The sequence below is a fragment of the Sus scrofa genome, chromosome 11, assembly GCF_054392235.1.
Source record: "Sus scrofa isolate SSC_HxYL_T2T_F1_AM1 chromosome 11, Sscrofa_HxYL_maternal_Yorkshire_Landrace_v2.0, whole genome shotgun sequence".
Lineage (NCBI taxonomy): Eukaryota > Metazoa > Chordata > Mammalia > Artiodactyla > Suidae > Sus > Sus scrofa.
In genome coordinates, this window is record NC_139393.1 from 12,256,626 (window position 1) to 12,277,156 (window position 20,531).

Below are 20,531 nucleotides of genomic sequence, written 5' to 3' on the forward strand. Positions count from 1 at the left end.
ATGTTGCCAAATCATTTCCGATATTTATTTCTTAGGTGATAAGACATGTTATCTTGACCAGAATGCCCACATATATACAATGTAGGGGAACTTAATACCACAATAATTTATCAAGGGTCTGTTAAGATGAAAGAGAGATGATTTGACTCCCAAATGGCAATAACACATATATAATGGGTGATAAGAATAAAAAGTAAAATTTTGGTTAATTCACTTCATTTGTTGAGAGGAAACTTAAGTGGGATCCTGAACTCTTTGGAATTCGTTAAGAACTAGGAACCAAGCCCCCAAACCTTCTCTGTAGCCTCAGCTAATGTCAGAGCCAGGCCCTCAAGTTTATGTACTTTAACCATATTAAGCCTCAGTCCATTCACTCTGAATTGCTTTTGTTGCCTTTTCTATCATACTTAGTGGTCTGGGTTAGCTGTCCAGAGCAGGATAAAAGGCATAAAGGCATAGGCGTCTATGTTTGATTGTGTTGCAGGGGAGAGTTGGGGAGCTTATGCACAAGGGTAGCATAAGTCCTTCAAGGCGGGGAAGCATGCAGTGCAACCAGTTTAAACTTAATCCCGTAGAAGGTTTTTAATTCAGCACTCCTCCCTTGCCCTTTTTCTTGCCTTTGAAAACCAGCCTACCCAAGCTGAAGTTCCCTATGCCACTGCTTACTAGCTGTGTGAGCTGAAGGCACTCTCTCTTAGTTTCAGTTCCCCCCCTTGTAATATGAGAATAATAATACTGCCTTACCTTGTACAGTTTTAAAGATCAAATGGCATGTGCATTTAAAGAATGTAACATAGTACTTGGAACATAGAAGTGCTTGGTGAATATTAGCTGTTATTTATACACATGGAATATTTCTTCGTCTTTTTTTGAAACCTGTGTACTAATTTTTCCATATTCTCATCTGTCACTCCCTCTCCTATTCTTGTATTTTGTATGACTTCCTTATCAAATTTGCTAGCTCATTTCTAATTTTAGCTATGATATTATAGATACTCAAGGGACCTAAGGGATCAATTAGCCAGCATCAGACTGAGAGTCACACAGCTGGTAAAAAAAAAAAAAAAAAAAAAAAAAAACAGCTTGCAAGTGAACTTCAGTATGGTCGCAAATAGAGTAACCTTTCCAGTGTAACTGAACTAAACAAAAGTCTTTAACCATTTACTACATGCAAATGAGTATTTAGGCTCAGGTAGATAGAAGCACTGAGATTCATAAACCCTGCCCTCTGGAAGCAAATCTGGCTATAGATTATCTGAAAAATAAAATCATCCTCTGCAAAATTAAATAAAAATATGCCATATTTTATACAGAACTATATGAGAGGCAATAAATCGTGCTCAGGAGCAAGAACTCTGGAGTAGACTGCCTGGGCTCAGATTCGAATTCTGTCACTTACTGGCTTTGGGGACCTTAGACAACTATGTCAGTTCTCTGCCTCAGTTTCCTCACCTGTATAGTGGGGATAATAATAATAGAATTGTTGTGAGGATTTGATGAGTTATTAAGAGTTAAAGAACTTCGTAGAGTGCCTGGCATATCCGCATTAGTTAATACTATGAGTATAAAGTTAATGCAGTAACTCCTTGATATATGCCATACACTTTGTGGGGTTTTTTGTTTTTTGTGTGTTTTCTTAATTTAATTTTTATTTTATATTGGAATATACTAGGTTTGCAATGTCTTAGTTTCAGGTGTGCAGCAAAAAGATTCAGTTTTACATGTGCATGTATCCATTCTTTTTCAGATTCTTTTCTCATATAGGTCATCACAGAGTATCAGGTAGACTTCCCTGTGCTATGCAGTAAATCCTTGTTGATCGACTACTTTATACACAGTAGTGTGTGTATGTTAATAGCAGACTCCTAATTTATGGCTTCCTGCTGCTTTTCCCCTTTGGTAACCATAAATTTGTTTTCTTTGTCTGTGAGTCTGTTTCTGTTTTGTAAATAGGTTCATTTGTATCATTTTTTAAGATTCCACATGTAAGTGATATCATATAATATTTGTCTTGTGTACAACTTATTTAACTTAATATGATAATCTTAGGCCCATTCATGTTGCTACAAATGACATTATTTCATTGTTTTTACGGCTGAGTAATATCCCATTGTATTATCTTGGAATAGTATATGTAATATATTATATTAGAATAATATATATAATATATTATATTGGAATTATATATATGCATGTGTATGTATATGTATATATATTATATATATACATATATATATACTGCATCTACTTTATTCATTCCTCTGTTGATGGACATTTAGGTTATTTCCACGTCTTGGCTATTGTAAATAGTGCTACAATGAACATTGTATGTACCTTTTCAGATTGTGGTTTTCTCCAGATAAATGCCCCAGAGTGGGATTACTGGATCATAGGGTGGTTCTATTTTTAGTTTTGTTTGTTTGTTTGTTTGTTTGTTTTCCCACTGTACAGCAAGGGGATCAAGTTATCCTTACATGTATACATTACAATTACATTTTTTTTTCCCCACCCTTTGTTCTGTTGCAACATGAGTATCTAGACAAAGTTCTCAGTGCTACTCAGCAGGATCTCCTTGTAAATCTATTCTAAGTTGTGTCTGATAAGCCCAAGCTCCCGATCCCTCCCACTCCCTCCCGCTCCCATCAGGCAGCCACAAGTCGTTTCTCCAAGTCCATGATTTTCTTTTCTGAGGGGATGTTCATTTGTGCTGGATATTAGATTCCAGTTAGAAGTGATATCATATGGTATTTGTCTTTGTCTTTCTGGCTCATTTCACTCAGCATGAGATTCTCTAGTTCCATCCATGTTGCTGCAAATGGCATTATGTCATTCGTTTTTATGGCTGAGTAGTATTCCATTGTGTATATATACCACATCTTCCGAATCCAATCATCTGTCAATGGACATTTGGGTTGTTTCCATGTCCTGGCTATTGTGAATAGTGCTGCAATGAACATGCGGGTGCATGTGTCTCTTTTAAGTAGAGTTTTGTCTGGATATATGCCCAAGAGTGGGATTGCAGGGTCATATGGAAGTTCTATGTATAGATTTCTAAGGTATCTCCAAACTGTTCTCCACAGAGGCTGTACCAGTTTACATTCCCACCAGCAGTGCAGGAGGGTTCCCTTTTCTCCACAGCCCCTCCAGCACTTGTTATTTGTGGATTTATTAATGATGGCCATTCTGACTGGTGTGAGGTGGTATCTCATGGTAGTTTTGATTTGCATTTCTCTTATAATCAGCGATGTTGAGCATTTTTTCATGTGTTTGTTGGCCATCTGTATATCTTCTTTGGAGAAATGTCTATTCAGGTCTTTTGCCCATTTTTGCATTGATTGATTGGCTTTTTTGCTATTGGGTTGTATAAATTGCTTATATATTCTAGAGATTAAGCCCTTGTCAGTTACATCATTTGAAACTATTTTCTCCCATTCTGAAAGTTGTCTTTTTGTTTTCTTTTTGGTTTCCTTTGCTGTGCAAAAGCTTTTCAGTTTAATGAGGTCCCATGGGTTTATTTTTGCTCTAATTTCTATTGCTTTGGGAGACTGACCTGAGAAAATATTCTTGATGTTGATGTCAGAGAGTGTTTTGCCTATGTTTTCTTCTAGGAGTTTGATGGTGTCCTGTCGTATATTTAAGTCTTTCAGCCATTTGGAGTTTATTTTTGTGCATGGTGTGAGGGTGTGTTCTAGTTTCATTGCTTTGCATGCAGGTGTCCAGGTTTCCCAGCAATGCTTGCTGAATAGACTTTCCTTTTCCCATTTTATGTTCTTGCCTCCCTTGTCAAAGATTAATTGACCATAGGTGTCAGGGTTTATTTCCGGATTCTCTATTCTCTTCCATTGGTCTGTCTGTCTGTTTTGATACCAGTACCACACTGTTTTGATGACTGTGGCTTTGTAGTATTTCTTGAAGTCTGGGAGAGTTATGCCTCCTGCTTGGTTTTAGTTTCTCAGGATTGCTTTGGCGATTCTTTTGTTGTTCCATATAAATGTTTGGATTGTTTGTTCTAGTTCTGTGAAAAATGTCATGGGTAGTTTGATAGGGATTGCACTGAATCTGTAGATTGCTTTGGGTAATATGGACATTTTTACAATATTGATTTTTCCAATGCAGGAACATGGGATATCTTTCCATTTCTTTACATCTTCTTTTATTTCTTTGATTAAAGTTTTATAGTTCTTGGCATATAGGTCCTTTACCTCCTTGGTCAGGTGTATTCCGAGGTATTTGATTTTGTGAGGTGCATATTTTTAGTTTTTAAGGGAAGAGCCTCCACACTGTGTTCCATAGCAGTTGTACCAATTTACATTCTCAACAACGGTGTGAAAGGGTCCCCTTTTCTCCACACCCTCTCTCGCATTTATTGTTTGTAGACTTTGTCATGATGGCCATTCAGACTGGTGTGAGGTGATACCTCATTATAGTTTTGATTTTCATTTCTCTAATAAGTGGTGACGATGAGCATTTTTTTTTTCATGTGCCTGCTGGCCATTCATGTATCTTCTTTGGAGAAATGTCTATTTAGGTCTTCGGCCCATTTTTTCAATTAGGCTGTTTGTTTTTTTGTTGTTGCGAGGTATGAGTTGTTTGTGTATTTTGGAGATTAAGCCCTTGGTGGTTTCATCTATGGCATATACTTTGAATTGGCTTTCAAATAATGATAATGGCTACCTGCTGCTACATCCATATTGGAATTAGAATGTTTAAAATGGTATGCATTTTTGACATGACTGGCTAAGGTTCAGGTGTAACATTTGGGTGTAAAACCAAACTAACTTATCAATATGAGACTGATAAGTTCTTACACTACTTCTTTAACCAAGTCTTATCTACATAGGTTTTATTTGACATTAATTGGATAGTTATTATGTATTGGACACTATAAATATATATATGCAATTAAAATGCATGATGTAGATTCTCATGTAGCACGATACAGAGCTATGTATCTATTTTAGATTAGTTTTAGAACAGGGAAGAAGGTCCTTTTTCATTGAAATCAACTGGGATAGTGTGGTGAAAGGAAGCTTACAGACCACAGTTCTTTTTTTCCCTCCATTTATGTGTTCATTCTTTATCATTCATTCAGTCAAAGAATATTTATCACCCACCAGCTATATGTATGGCAAGTACTATACTACGTAGAAGAATGTGGAGAGGTTAATACAACAAACATATCTCAGCCTTCTTGTGAAGAGTCCAGTCCAGAGCTGAGATGCAAACTCAGATTGTTACCGGAAATCAGTGAGGCTCTGTTTTCACAATAAGTATAGTGGGAACGCTAACAGATGGGAAAATGCAAGGCGAAGTACTGGAAGACGTTCAGATGCAAATGTTCCTGAAATATTGTTGAAACCAAAGAAAATATGGCCTTCATTATGATTAATGTGAATTGTAGGAGGCATATGTAAAGTATTTGCTGGTAATTACAGATTTTTAGTTTAGCCACATAGAAGAGATAAATTAAATGAGGAAGTTATTATTTCTAAAGTAAGTAGAATAGGTAAACATTCTTCAAGTTTTTTAAGCTCATCTGTTTCATGCCTTTTGGCAGAACTTTTCCCTCTGTGACCTACACGTGCTCTCGTAACTTTATTGGTGTTAGATACATAGTAGAGGTAAACAGAGAGCCTAAATCAATTAGGCAGTGTGAACATTAAGTGCACTTTTATAAACAGAATCCTTCATGTTGTGAGTATTTGAAACAATGGTTCTTAAAAGATAGATAGCTTTTTCTTCCAATACTACTATGGCCCATGCTTCAGCAATTTGTTCTTTATATTCTGTCAGAAAAACATGATAGGAAAATGGTAGCAAATTAAAGCCTCTTGATATGTTAATAAATTACTCTTGCATTGTCCCCATGCTTCATTGAATTTCTTAATAGGAACTTCCTACAAATGGGCTAGCAACCCAAGGCTGTCCTGTATAAAAATCATTAATAAACAAGATTTTAATGTATGAAAATGTATCATATTAGATGCCTAATGGGAAAAATGACATTTGAAGTATAATAATGCAATTGGAAGGAAAATCTACTAATAATGTAATGTTATTGTAGTGAAGAGATGATCAGTGAGAAGCATACCAAAATCTTTTAGTTATAATCTATACTACCGACATGAAATTTTTAGAGGAGAGTTTGTTCATCTTCAGAAGCTTAAGGAAGATTTGGAATATTTGAACAATGCTATTTACAGAAACATTCTAAAAGATCTCTAGTAACAGAAGAAGTTTTTCCTAAACAAAAATTAATACCCAAGCAATAATTCCTAGTAGTGAATAATTCTAGAATTTGTTTAATTAAATGTGTTGAGCCCAGAATAATTTTTATATTCTTTAGTGCATAAAAAGTTAAGAATCTATGAAATAGGGAGTTCCTGTCGTGGCTCAGTGGTTAACGAATCCGACCAGGAACCATGAGGTTGCAGGTCCAATCCCTGGCCTTGCTCAGTGGGTTAAAGATCCGGCGTTGCCATGAGCTGTGGTATAGGTCGCAGACGCTGCTCAGATCCCGAGTTGCTGTAGTGTAGGCAGGCGGCTACAGCTCCGATTCAACCCCTAGCCTGGGAACCTCCATATGTTGCGGAAGCGGCCCAAGGAAATGACAAAAAAGACCAAAAAAAAAAAAAAAAAAAAGAAAAGAAAAGAAAAAAAAAGAAAGAATCTATGAAATATACGATCCTAAAAAAAATTTAGCAATTTATTTTCTCTCTTTATACCCCTGCATTGAATTATCTTCATGAGTTGTCGTATCGGGACTTTTGAATGAATGCCATTGGTTCTCATAAATCAGGGGAAGGTTTATTTTGCAGTAACATTTTTCCCAGTATGCAGATAATGCCACCAAGCACCTGGTTCTTTCCACTGTTCTGCTCTGCCTTTCTTCTGTGGGCTCCATACTCACCCCCCACTGGATGGCCTTCGTGGAGCCAAGCAATCCCCTTTTGCGAGCAAAATGGCTGCAGCAAAATTCTAGACTTCGCATCATACTTTGTAAAAGAAGAGAGAAAGTCTCATCAAGTAGCTCTCATGGAAGACAGCAGAAACTTTCATTTCCCAGAAATCCCAGAAAATATCTCCTCATGTGCCATTAGTGCTGCTTAAGAGCGATGGGATACATTAATTGAAGATAATATAGCCAATTACCAGCCATGGTTGGAGCTACAAGTAGAGTCAGAATCACAGCAGACAGTTGTCAAAGGGTGCTAGGCCAAGAGGTGACCAGAAGAAATTTGGATTTCTGTTTCCTGGAGAAAGAGAGCTTAGTTAGTGGGCAGGAAACAACTCACTATTATAAACTGTCAAATATACTACATCTAAAAATGTCTTCTGTGTAATTCCTGTAATCCACAGAATAGCAAATGAAATACTGGTTTATATTCACATAGCTGCTATGTAAAAGGAGCTTTGCAAGGTGCTCAGACGACTTTAAAAGTCTAGTCCTGACCCTCAAGGAATGTTCACTGGTTATAAAGGCTCTAGGTTGCTTATTACATATATACAATTATAATATATGACATTAACTGGAGTCAGAGATAAAATTTACCATAATTAATTAAGCTAATTAAGCTTAAACTTCAAAGCCCTTCCCGTTTTAAGGTCTTTTTATCCCTTGCCCTAATTTTAAATTGCTTGTCTCATAAAACCCAAGTCTATATCCAGCACAAAGGAAGACGCTCTCTCTTGAGGAATCCTGGATGCTTCCCAGAAGCCAATGGGAACAGTACTGAGGAGTTTTAGACTTCTAGCTACACCTGGATCTTTTTCTTCCCGTATCTGATCTAAGTCCCTAATTGAACTTTTATATGCGTTTCTTACATACGTCCTCAAAACAGTCTGACAATATTGACAAAACAGTGACTATTTCATTTTTAAGCAGATCAAATACTTAATAAAAGCATGTTGGAAAAAATGAATAACAGCGTTTTCTAGGGTTATGCAGATAGGAACCAAAAGTGAGAAGCAAAATAAATCAGAATAATATCTCTGTCCAGACATACTTTCCCTGGGGCTTTGCTGCCACGGACAGGATGAGGACATGAGCTGAAGTTGGCTTTCTTGCTCTTCCCCAAGTCCATTGCTACAGTCAGGGCTCCAGCAAGCACTCAGCTCTCACTCATAGAGGACGTTGAATCCTGGAGGTTTCTCTTCTCTGTATTGAATACTGGGATAGGTTAATCCTGGAATTATCAAACCTTTTCGGTTTTCCTTTATGCATACTAGTATTAAAATTGAGAGGGGAAAAAAGGGAGAGATAGTAAAGGGAACGTGTAGGCTCTGTCAAATGTAGTTCTCTCGTGTACTGTACAGACTTAGGCATGTTTCCTAAGCTCGCTGAACTTCTGTTTCCTCCTCTTTAAAGTGAACACAGTATCATCTGCATAATATGGTTGTTGAAAGAATTAAATGCACTAATGCAGGTGGGGCACCTAGTATAAGGCCCAACACACAGTGACATTCAGTGACTAGTAGCCACAAAGCAAATTTCCCTAATTGGCACCACCAGTTGAGGGTTCGCCGTCTTGGTATGCTTGAAAACAATCTAGTGAAAGATTGATTTAATTTTGTTTTATTAAAATTAAAAGCAACACGTTTTAGTAAAATATGCAATATTTTTCATGCAGTAAATAACTACTTTTTTATCTCTTTAAATTACCAAGTTACCAAGACCTTAAACATCAAATTACTAGTTATATGACATGCTTATGGAAACTTGAGATATACATTTATTTAGATGAAATATTTGTTATAATATACTTATGCTTTCCTTAGCCCACCTAACTGAACAGTTGAAGAACACAGGAACAATGAAAGTTCCTTATCAGTAAAATTTATTAGACCTCTCATTTGATGAGACATCACAGGTTGTTCAAGCTTTATTCATTACATGTGCAGGTTGGAGGTCGTATATATTGTTTGGCATGATGGACAGCTAATGACACAATCTCTCACTGGCTTATCTTTTCAATAGTCAGAGTGCATTGGGTGTACATATTTTTTCCCCAGTTTATATAGTTTTTTTCTCGTGGAGGTGTGACTTTCCTCATAGAGATCTACCTTAAAACAGGATATATCTGCTGCTTCAGTTACTTACTCACATCATGTGAACTTGACTCTGAAATTACAGTGCCTACATGACTTTGAAATGAATCACAGCCCCTGATCATTGACGTGTAATTGGGATTTTCCTGTTTCCCAGTCATGGCCTCTGATAAATGAAATAATTTCATCACCAAGCCAAGTCCTACTCATATTGACATGAATGTAGGACATCACCCACACATCCACTCACTGAGTGGAAAAAATGTATTTTGTTAACACTGGAGTTGTTTGACTGACAGATGATGATAAGCATAACTATTTTCCCAAATTATTATGCCACTTAAAAAAGGAAGTGATGATGCCTTGAGGCTTTGAAATGTGATAATGCAAATGGATGCACTGAAGTGTAAATACTCTCAACCGTCCACTCTGGATGCTGCCAAATATCTACATACCAAGTAGGAGCAGGTTTACATTGTCAAGGTGGGGCACGCTCAACTCGGCAACACGGTCTCTGCAGTCAGGTCGTCGTTCTCGTTCCTCACAAAATAACAACATCTAAAATGAAATTTGTTTTATTTGCCTTAGTACGTAATCCACCTAGTGTTCGGGTTTTAACCACAAACTGTAACGCGTGGGCAAAACCACTGAGTTTCCTGGTAGCTGATGATGGTGCAGATAACTTATTAGAAGACAAACATGTGAATGTGTAAATGCAATTGTATACCATCTGCCAAAAAACCTACTGCCAAATATGATTTTTTCTCTGAATCGGTGTTGAAGGTTGCCTTAACGTATAACCCAACTCCAAAACTGTTTTTGTTAGGCTGGCTTCTACTGTGATGCTGAAAGATAAGTGCTGTTTTTAGACAAGGTATTAATGGGCAGAGTCTAGGCACTGTTTTAAAGCCATCCTAATCCAAGCTGAGGGCGTGATAATGTGCAAGGGGTGAAATGCAAAAAAAAGGCACCGGTTTCAAAATTGAATTTATTTAGATTAATCATTTTTTTTCATTCATTTACGCTCTTGTTACAAGAGCATTTATTGCACATTGACTCTGTGCCAGGCACTGGAGAGAAAAAGGCAGTAAGAACTGGCGCATACCCTGAAGAGTTCACAGTCATTTTTAGTTTACCCAGTGGCTCTTTTCCAAGGAAGGAAGAATCAAGAAAGATACAAAGAAACAGGTTGATTCACATCCACTGTGGCCACCACAAATAGTGAGGTGTTTTTTGGTTTGTTTTTTCGCCACTGTTTTTTATTAGATACACATAGTAGGGTGACAGGAAGCTTTCAGGATTTACACTGAAGTCCGAGATCAGTTCTGCTTCCTGCCAGCTTATGCTAAGTGTCTGCTTAGCCTCTTTTCTTGTGCCTTCCCGTTTAGCCAAGTGTCCTACCCTTTCAGAAAGAGAGAGATGAAAATACCACAGCCTATCCCTCTTTGGAAAGTGTCAGTGGTTAAAGAAGGAAGCAGGAAAAACAGGATCCATTTTCTACTGTTTGCTCTTGGGAGAACATTACCTCTAGAAAGGAAAAGAGAGCCTGCTCTGTGCACTTTTATTTCACCAGCCACAGGCCGCAGTGTAGCATCACTGTGGCAAAATCAGGTCAAAGTCAGTCTCCCTTGACCTTGCTTCCCAGCAGAAACAGAGTCTTCAGTAGAGATGATCTGGAAATGAATTTATAGACTCATCATTATCCTACTACTTAGTACTTAGAAAGCTCTTAAAACTGATACATGAAGATTTAAAATATTTTATTGATACCTCCATGAATTTTATGTAGAAGTGGCTACTTTTCACTAAGAAACTTAAACCTAACTTTCTTGGAAGTTATTCTGGGATAATGACAACTCTAACAGCCAACTTTTTTTTTTTTTTTTTTTTTTTTTTTTTGTCTTTTTGCTATTTCTTGGGCTGCTCCTGCGGCATATGGAGATTCCCAGGCTAGGGGTCTAACCGGAGCCGTAGCCACCAGCCTACACCAGAGCCGCAGCAACACGGGATCCGAGCCTCATCTGCAACCTGCACCACAGCTCACGGCAACGCCAGATCGTTAACCCACTGAGCAAGGGCAGGGACCGAACCCGCAACCTCATGGTTCCTAGTCGGATTCGTTAACCACTGCGCCTCGACAGGAACTCCAATAACAGCCAACATTTGAGGTGAACTTATTACATGTGAGGCATCGTGCTAAGCGTCTTACATGGATTTTCTTATTTTATCGGCACACCCTTATGATGAATTGCACTGGTTGCATGGGTTGTGTTTCCTTCATTTGTTTCCTCTTATTTCTCCGCAACAGGAGTGTAGAATATACTTTTTTTTAAAGTGTCATGAAAATGTATCTTCTAGATGCCCTCCACCTTTCCTAAAGGCCCTTCACTAAGGACAGTCATGTCAGATGTGAGCAGAAGAGGCAGAAGAAATGAGTGGAGTGAGCCATTCTGCTCCTCCAGGGGCTTCAGGCCTGTGTGGGACTGACATGCCTGTGAAAGCGCTCATAAATTTTGCTAATCAAAACCCATCTTTGGCTCAAGGTTTATCTTTCTTCATAATAAAATTAACTGTCTTTATTCGCCCTATGGAAAAGTATAAAAAAATCCTCAATTTAGAGTCAACAGAATATAAATCCCAGAACTTCCTTTTATTAATGCTTCATTACTTCCGGTTCTGTTTCCTAAGAATGTATGTGGCCATTGTTTTGTGATTAGCTGAAGCTCATCTGATGATGGAGAGCCATATTAAGCAAATTAATAGTGTGCATACAGTTGCAAAGGGGAGATTTAATCTATTTAAGAGAACAAAATTTTCACATGTTTTACAAACACAAATTTCCAAATTAAAATCATTCTTATCGGTAAGAACAACCTAAAACATAAGCACCGTATGTCTTAGTTAAATTTGAAAGATTTTTCTTTGTTTCCACATTCCATCTTTATGTTGACTTCTTATTGTAAAACTTTTCAAAAGTACTAACAAGAATTAATACCTACTTACACAATGTCTAGATGTTATAGTTATTAATATTTTAGCTTTTTTTTGTTTTACTGAAGTCTTTCAAGGTAAAGATACTGTATTTTATCCCAAAATTCTTTAGTATGAAAAAAAATTTCCTCCATACCAGAATACATCATCACACCTAACAAAAAAACTTATGATAATTCCCTAATATTATCTAACACTGTGCCCATAATCAGGTTTCCCCAGTTACCTACCATATGTCTTTAAAAATTGATTTGCTCAGGAGTTCCCGTCGTGGCGCAGCAGAAACAAATCCAACTAGGAACCATGAGATTGCAGGTTTGATCCCTGGCCTTGCTTAGCAGGTTAAGAATCTGGCATTGCCATGAGCTGTGGTGTAGGTTGCAGATGCGGCTCGGATCTGGCATTGCTGTGGCTGTGGTGTAGGCCAGCAGCTCTAGGCCAGCAGCTGTAGCTCCGATTTGACCCCTAGCCTGGGAACCTCCATATGCCACAGGTGTGGCCCTAAAAAGGAAAAAAAAAATTGATTTGCTCAAATCAGGATTCAGTCAAGGACCACATAGTACATTTTTTTAAAATAAGCAGTTGTTTTCTCTTTTAAAGTAAAGTGTAGTTGATATAGAGTATTACATTAGTTTCAGGTATACAAAATAGTTATTTATTTTTATAGACTATATTCCACTTAAAGTTATTATAAAATATCTGCTATATTTCCTGTGCTATACAGAATATCCTTGTAGCTTATTTATTTTATGCATAGTAGTTTGTACCTATTAATCCCCTACTCCTGTCTTGTCCCTCCCCGCTTCCCTCTCTTTACTGATAACCACTAGTTTGTTTTCTATAATTCTTTTTGTTATATTCATTGATTTTTTTTTTTTAGGTTCCACATATAAGTGGCATTGTACAGTATTTTTTTCTTTCTGACTTATTTCACTAAACATAATACCCTCTAGATTCATTTATATTGTTGCAAGTGACAAAATCTTTATTCTTTTTATGGCTGAGTAGTATGCCATTGTGTGTGATAAATACATATATAGATGTATATTCTTTTTCCATTCATTTGTTGATGGACGCTTGGGTTGCTTCCATGTTCCATGTCTTGGCTATTGTAAATAATGCTGCAGTGAACATTGGAGTGCATGTATCTTTTTGAATTAGTGTACATATTCTTCAAATATGTACTTAAAATTAGAATATCTTCATCACATACGAATGCTATTTTTATTTCTTTGAGGTATCGCTAGACTATTTTCCATAGTGACTGCACAGTTTACATTCTAACAACTGTGTTCAAGGGTTCCCTTTTCTCCACATCCTTGCCAGCATTTATTATTTGTGGTCTTTTTTGATAACAGCCATTCTAACAGGTATGAGGTGATATATTTTTTTTTTAATTGTTATTTCCCCCAACACACTTTTTTTTTCCCCACTGTACAGCGTGGGGACCCAGTTACACATACATGTATACATAACTTTTTCTCCCATTGTCATGCTGCATTGTGGGTATCTGAGACATGGTTCTCAGTGCTACACCACAGGATCTCATTGTTAGTCCATTCCAAAAGCAACAGTTTGCATCTGTTAACCCCAAAACCCCCAGTTTGCATCCCTTAACCCCGATCCCTTCTTCTCCCCCCCGCCCCCAGGCAACCACAAGTCTATTTTCCAAGTCCATGGTTTTCTTTTCTGTAGAAAGGTTCGTTTGTGCTGTATATTAGATACCAGATATGAGTGCTATCATATGGTATTCATTGTGGTTTTGATTTGTATTTCTCTAATGATAAATGATGTTGAGCATAGTTTCAAGTGACTGTTGGCCATCGGTATGTCATCTTTGGAAAAATGTTTATTCAGGTCTTCCATTTTTTATTTGAATTGTTTGTCTTGATACTGAGTTGTATTAGCTTTTTGTAGATCTTGGATATTAACCCCTTATGGGTCATATCATTTGCACATATTTTCTCCCATTCCATGGGTTATCTTTTCATTTTGTCAGTGGTTTTCTTTGCGGTACAAAAGTTTAGTTAAGTCCCATGACTTTTGATTCTTATGTCTCTTAAGTATCTTTTAGGCTATAGTAGTTCCTAACCCGTACCCTTTTTTTTCATGATGCTGACTTCTTGAAGAAACCATGCCAGCTCTCCTGTAGAATATCTTACCTTCTGAATTCATCTTTTTCCCCTCATGTTGTCGTTTCACTTGTTTTAACTAATAAAGTTTTGATATATGGTGAGTCTAACATCAGTGAAGATTGGTAATAGTTATTAATATTTGGAAAAATATGATCTTTATTGATTTCTAGCTAAAATATAAAGTTACTATAATTTATTAAAATTTATGAAAGGTAAAATGTTCACGTTGAAAAATATTTCTGGGTCATATAAATTTTAGAAGCCAGCTAAAGTTCTATACATGTGCTAGATAAACAGAATTCGTGACCAAACAGTAGAAAAGAGTGATAGAAAACTAATAATTTCCACTAATCTCACTCCCCAGAGGTAACTATTAGTATCATTTGATGCGTATGCTTCAAAATTTTTTCTCTGAATATTAAAGTGAAAATATATTGTATATATATGATAGGATTTTTAGAGAAACATTGATAATGCTAAGTGATGCTGTTTTTTTCAGTGCAAGCAGTGGTCATGATAATTTAATGTTAACTAATCCATTCTGCACAGAAATGTTGGAGGTACCTTTCTAAACCTAATTCAGATTTGATCTTCTGCCTAAATCCATTCAGTGACTTTCCACCGCACTTGCCATAAAATGTATTTTATCACTCTGGTCTCCAAAGCCATAAGATATGCCTCTACTCACTTTCTCACCACATCTTATGAACTCTTCCTCTCATCTCTTATGCTTTAGTCACACTGCTTTTCCTTCTGTTCCTTGAACATGACATCAACCCTCACCCCCACCCCCCTTCAAGGCTTTGCACTAGCTCTTCCTCTGTCTTGAATTCTCTTACCCCAGGACGTCTTATGACTGGTGTCTTCATTCATGTCTCTGCTCAGAGGTTCTTGAGAGATGCCTTGCCTAGCTTCCAGTTGCTGCTACCCTATATCTATTTTAATTGTCAGTAGAGCACTTATCACCAGTGTTTTCTCATTTACTGAATTGTTTATTTAGATTTTGCCTTTCTTTTCAGAAGGACACACACACACACACACACACACACAGAGTTTCCCTTAAATGCATACATACACATCTACACTTGAATGCAAACTTCATGAGAACAGTGTCCTCATTTATCTTATTCTAGGATCTAAAATAATTTCTACAATAGAAGGCACTCAATTTTTAGTCAACTACTTTATCTTAGAATTTTTTCTAATCAGCCTTTTTGATTAGCTACATAATATGCAGCAGTGTAAGTGTATCATTCTTCATTTAACTAATCCTTTATTGGAAATTTAGATCACCTCCAGTTTTTGTTTGGTCTTTTGGCCATTTCAAGCAATTCTGTGAAAAGTATACTTGTATCTTATTCTTTCCATGTTATAAATTCCTCCAAGTAGAATTACCAGATGAAAAGCATATATGTGTGTATTCTTTTTCAATATTACCAATTTTCCCCACAAGAAATGTATACCAATTGTATTCCTAGCAATAGTATTATGAGATATCATGTTTTGCTCCATCCTGGCCAACAGCGAGTATTATGAAACTTAATAACTTTTTACAATCTAATGAATAAAAATGTTTTGTTTGACATTTTAAGAACTGCTGATGTACTTCTGATCATCGATTACCAGTAATAGAAAATCAACTTAAACGGGCTGTGATTTCAAGTATAAAAAGTTGTTTTAGCTAATGTAACTGAGAAATACAGGGGTGGGTCCATTCAGGAAGACTGGATCAGGGGCTCACCAGTGTCATGGGATGCTGCATCTCTGTTATTTTTCTGCATTGGCATCATTCCCCACAGGCTTCCCTATATTATAGCAGTGACGCTTTTGTACCCCCACCAGAAATACAGGATATAGGCTTCCCTATATTATAGCATATATAATATAGGCTTCCCTATATTATAGCAGTGACGCTTTTGTACCCCTACCAGAAATACAGGATGTTTCTTTCCCAGATAGTTTCAGCAAAGTTTCATTGGAATAACTTGAATCGTTTGCTCATTTCTGTACCAGTCTGGCTGGCTACATGGTAGAATTTGCTGATCGACAGATCTGGATCACATTTCTACCCAAAAGATCTGGTAATAAACAGTCCGCCCACTGAACAGGTGGACCAAGAATGGAGAAAGAGTGTTCCAAAAAGGAAGAAGGAATAATGGATGCTGAAGAGAAAAAGAATCGATACCCTAATGGGTATCATTGTATGAGCGGGTGGTATTTTTCCTGCATGCATTGCATTCATTTTTTCTGTGAATTACCTGCTCATCTCATTTGCTCTTTTACTTAATTAGATCATTCCTTGATTTCCTAATGATTTGTAGAAGTTCTTTTTTTAAGGGAACTAGACTTTTATCATGTGTGGTATAAATATTTTTTCATTATGTTTTGTCTTTTGATTTTCCTAATAAGTTCATCTAAAATTTCTGTATGGAAATCTAAAATATTATATAATCATATCAATCAGTCTTCACTCATTTAGTATCTAAAAAGAGCCAGGTGCTATATTAGGTACTGTGGATACATAGATGAATAAAACATAAGATATTTCCTTTAAGGGCTTGTCTTATGGGTAAAAGAAGTTGTAACTTTGCCTAACTATTACCAGATGGTGACATGTAAGGCTTCACAGATGAAATTTGAGCTGCTTCTGGAATAATGATTTGAAATTCCCCTGTAGGATAAGAAGAAAGTCAGGGAACTTATATGAGCACAGAAGGCTCTATAGGTATGATTTTTATATTATCATACTGAGAATTTTAAGAATGAGATATGTAGCTCATGACTGAAAAAAACAAGAAAGGCAAGAATTCTTGAAGTGTCTTTTAAGGATTTTCAAGCCCTCGGCTATTATAATGAAAGATAATAAGATAATCTAGATATGTTACAAGCTCAGATGTGTGGAGCGTTGAACTAAAACATGAAAGCATTACCTAGAAGCCAAACAGATCAGTCAGCTGTACCCAGCAACAAGCTGTATATAGCACAGAGCTTCATCCAGTTCTGTAAAATGTATCGCCATCAGCCAGCAATGTGATCTTGATTTGACTTTTCTTTATTGTCCTCCTCTGTATCATAAGGCAGTTGGATTGTAGGCTCCTAAGGTTCATTCCATTTCTGAGGATATGTGATGGATGAGGAATCCTGTAGGCAGTTCTAGAGGAAAAAAATAACATCAGGAGAAGAATTTCATACTTAGCTCTGAAAAAGCAATGCAGTGTTGTGAAAAGAGTAGAGACCCAAGTACCCATCTCCTTGTCATCATGATTTTTGGTTTGTAATGAATGCCATGTCCACCTCAGAGACTTTGGGGAAATAAATCCAGGAAATGGATGTGAAGATAGTATCTTATACAAATATATAGTATCATTAGCAGCTGTAACACAATAGTGAACTCTTGAACATTTTATATGTATATAAATGCCATGAGTATCATAAGCATTTTCAATTTTTTCTGTACTAGGATTCAGTGTTATTAATTTAATTGGCCCTCTGATTTCTCCTTGAGAACCCTTTTTAATTCTTACAATTTTAAAATGTATTTTTTTTATTTTATATATATGTGTATTTACATATATATGTATATATATTCTTTTTCTCATATTATCCTCCATCATGTCCCATCACAAGTGATTGGGTGGGGTTCCCTGTGTTGTACAACAGGATTTCATTGCTTATCCACTCCAAATGCAATAGTTTGCATGCACTAACCCCAGGCTGCAAGTGCATCCCTCTCCCTCCTCCTCCCCCCTTGGCAACCACAGTCTATTCACCATGTCCGTAAGTTTGTTTCTCTTCTGTGGAAAGGTTCATTTGTGCCATATATTAGATTCCAGATATAACTGATGTCGTATGGTATTTGTCTTTCTCCTAACTTACTTCACTTGGTATGAGACTCTCTAGTTGCATCCATGTTGCTGCAAATGGCACTATTTTGTTCTTTTTTATGTCTGAGTAGTATTCCATTGTGTATATGTACCACATCTTAACCATTAATCTGTCAATGATCATTTAGGTTGTTTCCATATCTTAGCTATTGTGAATGGTGCTGCCATGAACATAGGGGTGCATGTATCTTCTTCAGTGAAATATTTTTCTGGATATGTGCCCATGTCCCTACAATTTTTTTTAGGTTCCCAGGCTAGGGGTCTAATCAGAGCTACAGCTGCCGGCCTATGCCACAACCACAGCAATGCCAGATTTGGGCCACGTCTGCAACCTACATTACAGCTTATGGCAATGCCAGATCCTTAACCCACTAAGCAAGGCCAGGAATTGAACCCAAAACCTCATGGTTCCTAGTCGGATTCATTTCCACTGCACCACAATGGGACCTCCTTACAATTTTTAATCTATTTTAATGGCATTGACCACATTTCAAGTTGGTCCACATTTAATTTTATTCATTTATTTATTGAAATCAGCCCAACTCTATGCTCAGACTTATGTTCTCTAGAGTCCTTTTAGTGTCTCATATAGTGCCATTTACTCAATAAGCAATTTTTATTTAAATAATTTTTCTTGCTTACTTTAACCTATTTTATTTAACTTATATACTTGGTCCATAGAAAAGATCTGATAAGACTTGTAAGATTTCATAAAATTAAAAAAAAAAAGATCAAAGCTAAGAAGACAGAAAGGGAAAGAAAATAGGAAACCTAAATGAAAGAAAAAGCGCTCAAAAATATATACTATAGTGCTTTTAACCAGAAATTTTCAAAGTACATTCCAGTGAACACTAGATTTTGCATGTTAACAGGAAGACAGAAGGAAGAATGAAGTTCTAGTAGAAAGGAATAGATAGATAGATAGATAGATAGATAGATAGATAGATAGATAGATAGATAGATCGATCGATAAACACTGGAGTAAACAAAATTAGGCAGTGCTGTTTACAATAATATTTCTCATAGCCTTTAATAATATAAGTCTCCCTAAGCATCTATCAGGATTTTTGTTCCATATAATAAAATCAGTTTATCAGGAAAACCAAGCTTTTTGTTGTACTTAAGGCTGAGACAAATATCTCTCTTTGGTATTCAAAAAGGAGAAATCAAGTGAGAAAGAAAATCTTCAACATCGTTTCTTCAGTAAATTCAGTAGTGTTTTGTGAAGGCATGGTCATGTTACACATGTAATTTTTCATCAATTTCATATTGAGAATAGTGCTTTTTACAAGGTATGTGCTTTATAGAAATTGAATTATAGTAATAACGTATTGTAGAGGTGGAACTTTTTTTAAATTTTGCATTGTTATATCATCATTTTTTGTAATCTGTTGTAGTATCAACTTGTAACATACAAACTTAAAGGACAAAATAACAAATCTAATAGCAAGTTCTAAACTTTCAGTTATATGTTTCCTATGGGAACCCTGGAAAACCACAAGGTGGCTATGTCCCAATGCCTAGTGGTTGAGAGTAAAGGAAACTATTCCACAGTAATTATGATAAAAATTGAAAAAGATTGCAAAATAAATATATACACTTCATTAAGTGTAGTTTTGGGTTTGTTTATATAAAAAAAACAAACAGAATTCTGTCTTATTTACTAAATCCAAATGTTATTGACATTGCATCATTTGCTCAATTTTAAAAGGATAACAAACAACTTTGTCAGTTTATATACATAGATTAAGTAGGTAGGTATAGATAGGTGGATGATTGATTGGTAGGTAGGTAGGTAGGTAAGACATAGATAGATACATAGGTACATAGACAGATAGGCATATCTATTTGGATCCCATAGGAAAATATGTCATCTGTGATGAAAGTCTCATTTCCCAAACAGATGTTTTTAATAATTTTTCCTTTGACTTATTGCTTCTGTCTTGTCTTTTTTTTTTTTTTTTTTTTTGTCTATTTAGGGCTGCACCCCTGGCATATGGAAGCTCCCAGGCTAGGGGTCGAATCGGAGCTACAGCTGCCGGCCTGTGCCACAGCCACAGCAACATGAGATCCGAGCCACATCTGTGGCCTGCACCACAGCTCATGGCAACACCAGATCCTTAAGCCACTGAGCAAGGCCAGGGATCGAACCTGCATCCTCATGGATACTAGTTGGGTTCCTTACTGCTGAGCCAGGACAGGAACCCCCACTTATTGCTTCTTAAAGCAAATTAATAGAAAAATAATAAGCACAAACCAAATTATTTACATTTGCTTTATAAAATTTATTTCTAAATGCATGAGATAAAAATTCAAAACTAGACATGTTTTTTAAGAAGTTACTCATGGAGGCATATATTGACTTTGATACAGGGCAGCTGTTTCCTATACCATACTATTCTGTAAAACATGCCAATAAAATGGCTTTGATGAAACCTGAGTAAAATAAAAAGTGTAAATATTTATTTTATTC

The 20,531-nt window shown here is 36.4% G+C and overlaps 1 protein-coding gene across 19 annotated transcripts in view; it reads left to right on the forward strand.

Moving 5' to 3' along the window:
• NBEA (neurobeachin) overlaps nucleotides 1-20,531 on the forward strand; it is a 644,629-nt gene that overhangs the window by 534,414 nt on the left and 89,684 nt on the right. The gene's annotated exons all lie outside the window — the stretch shown is intronic.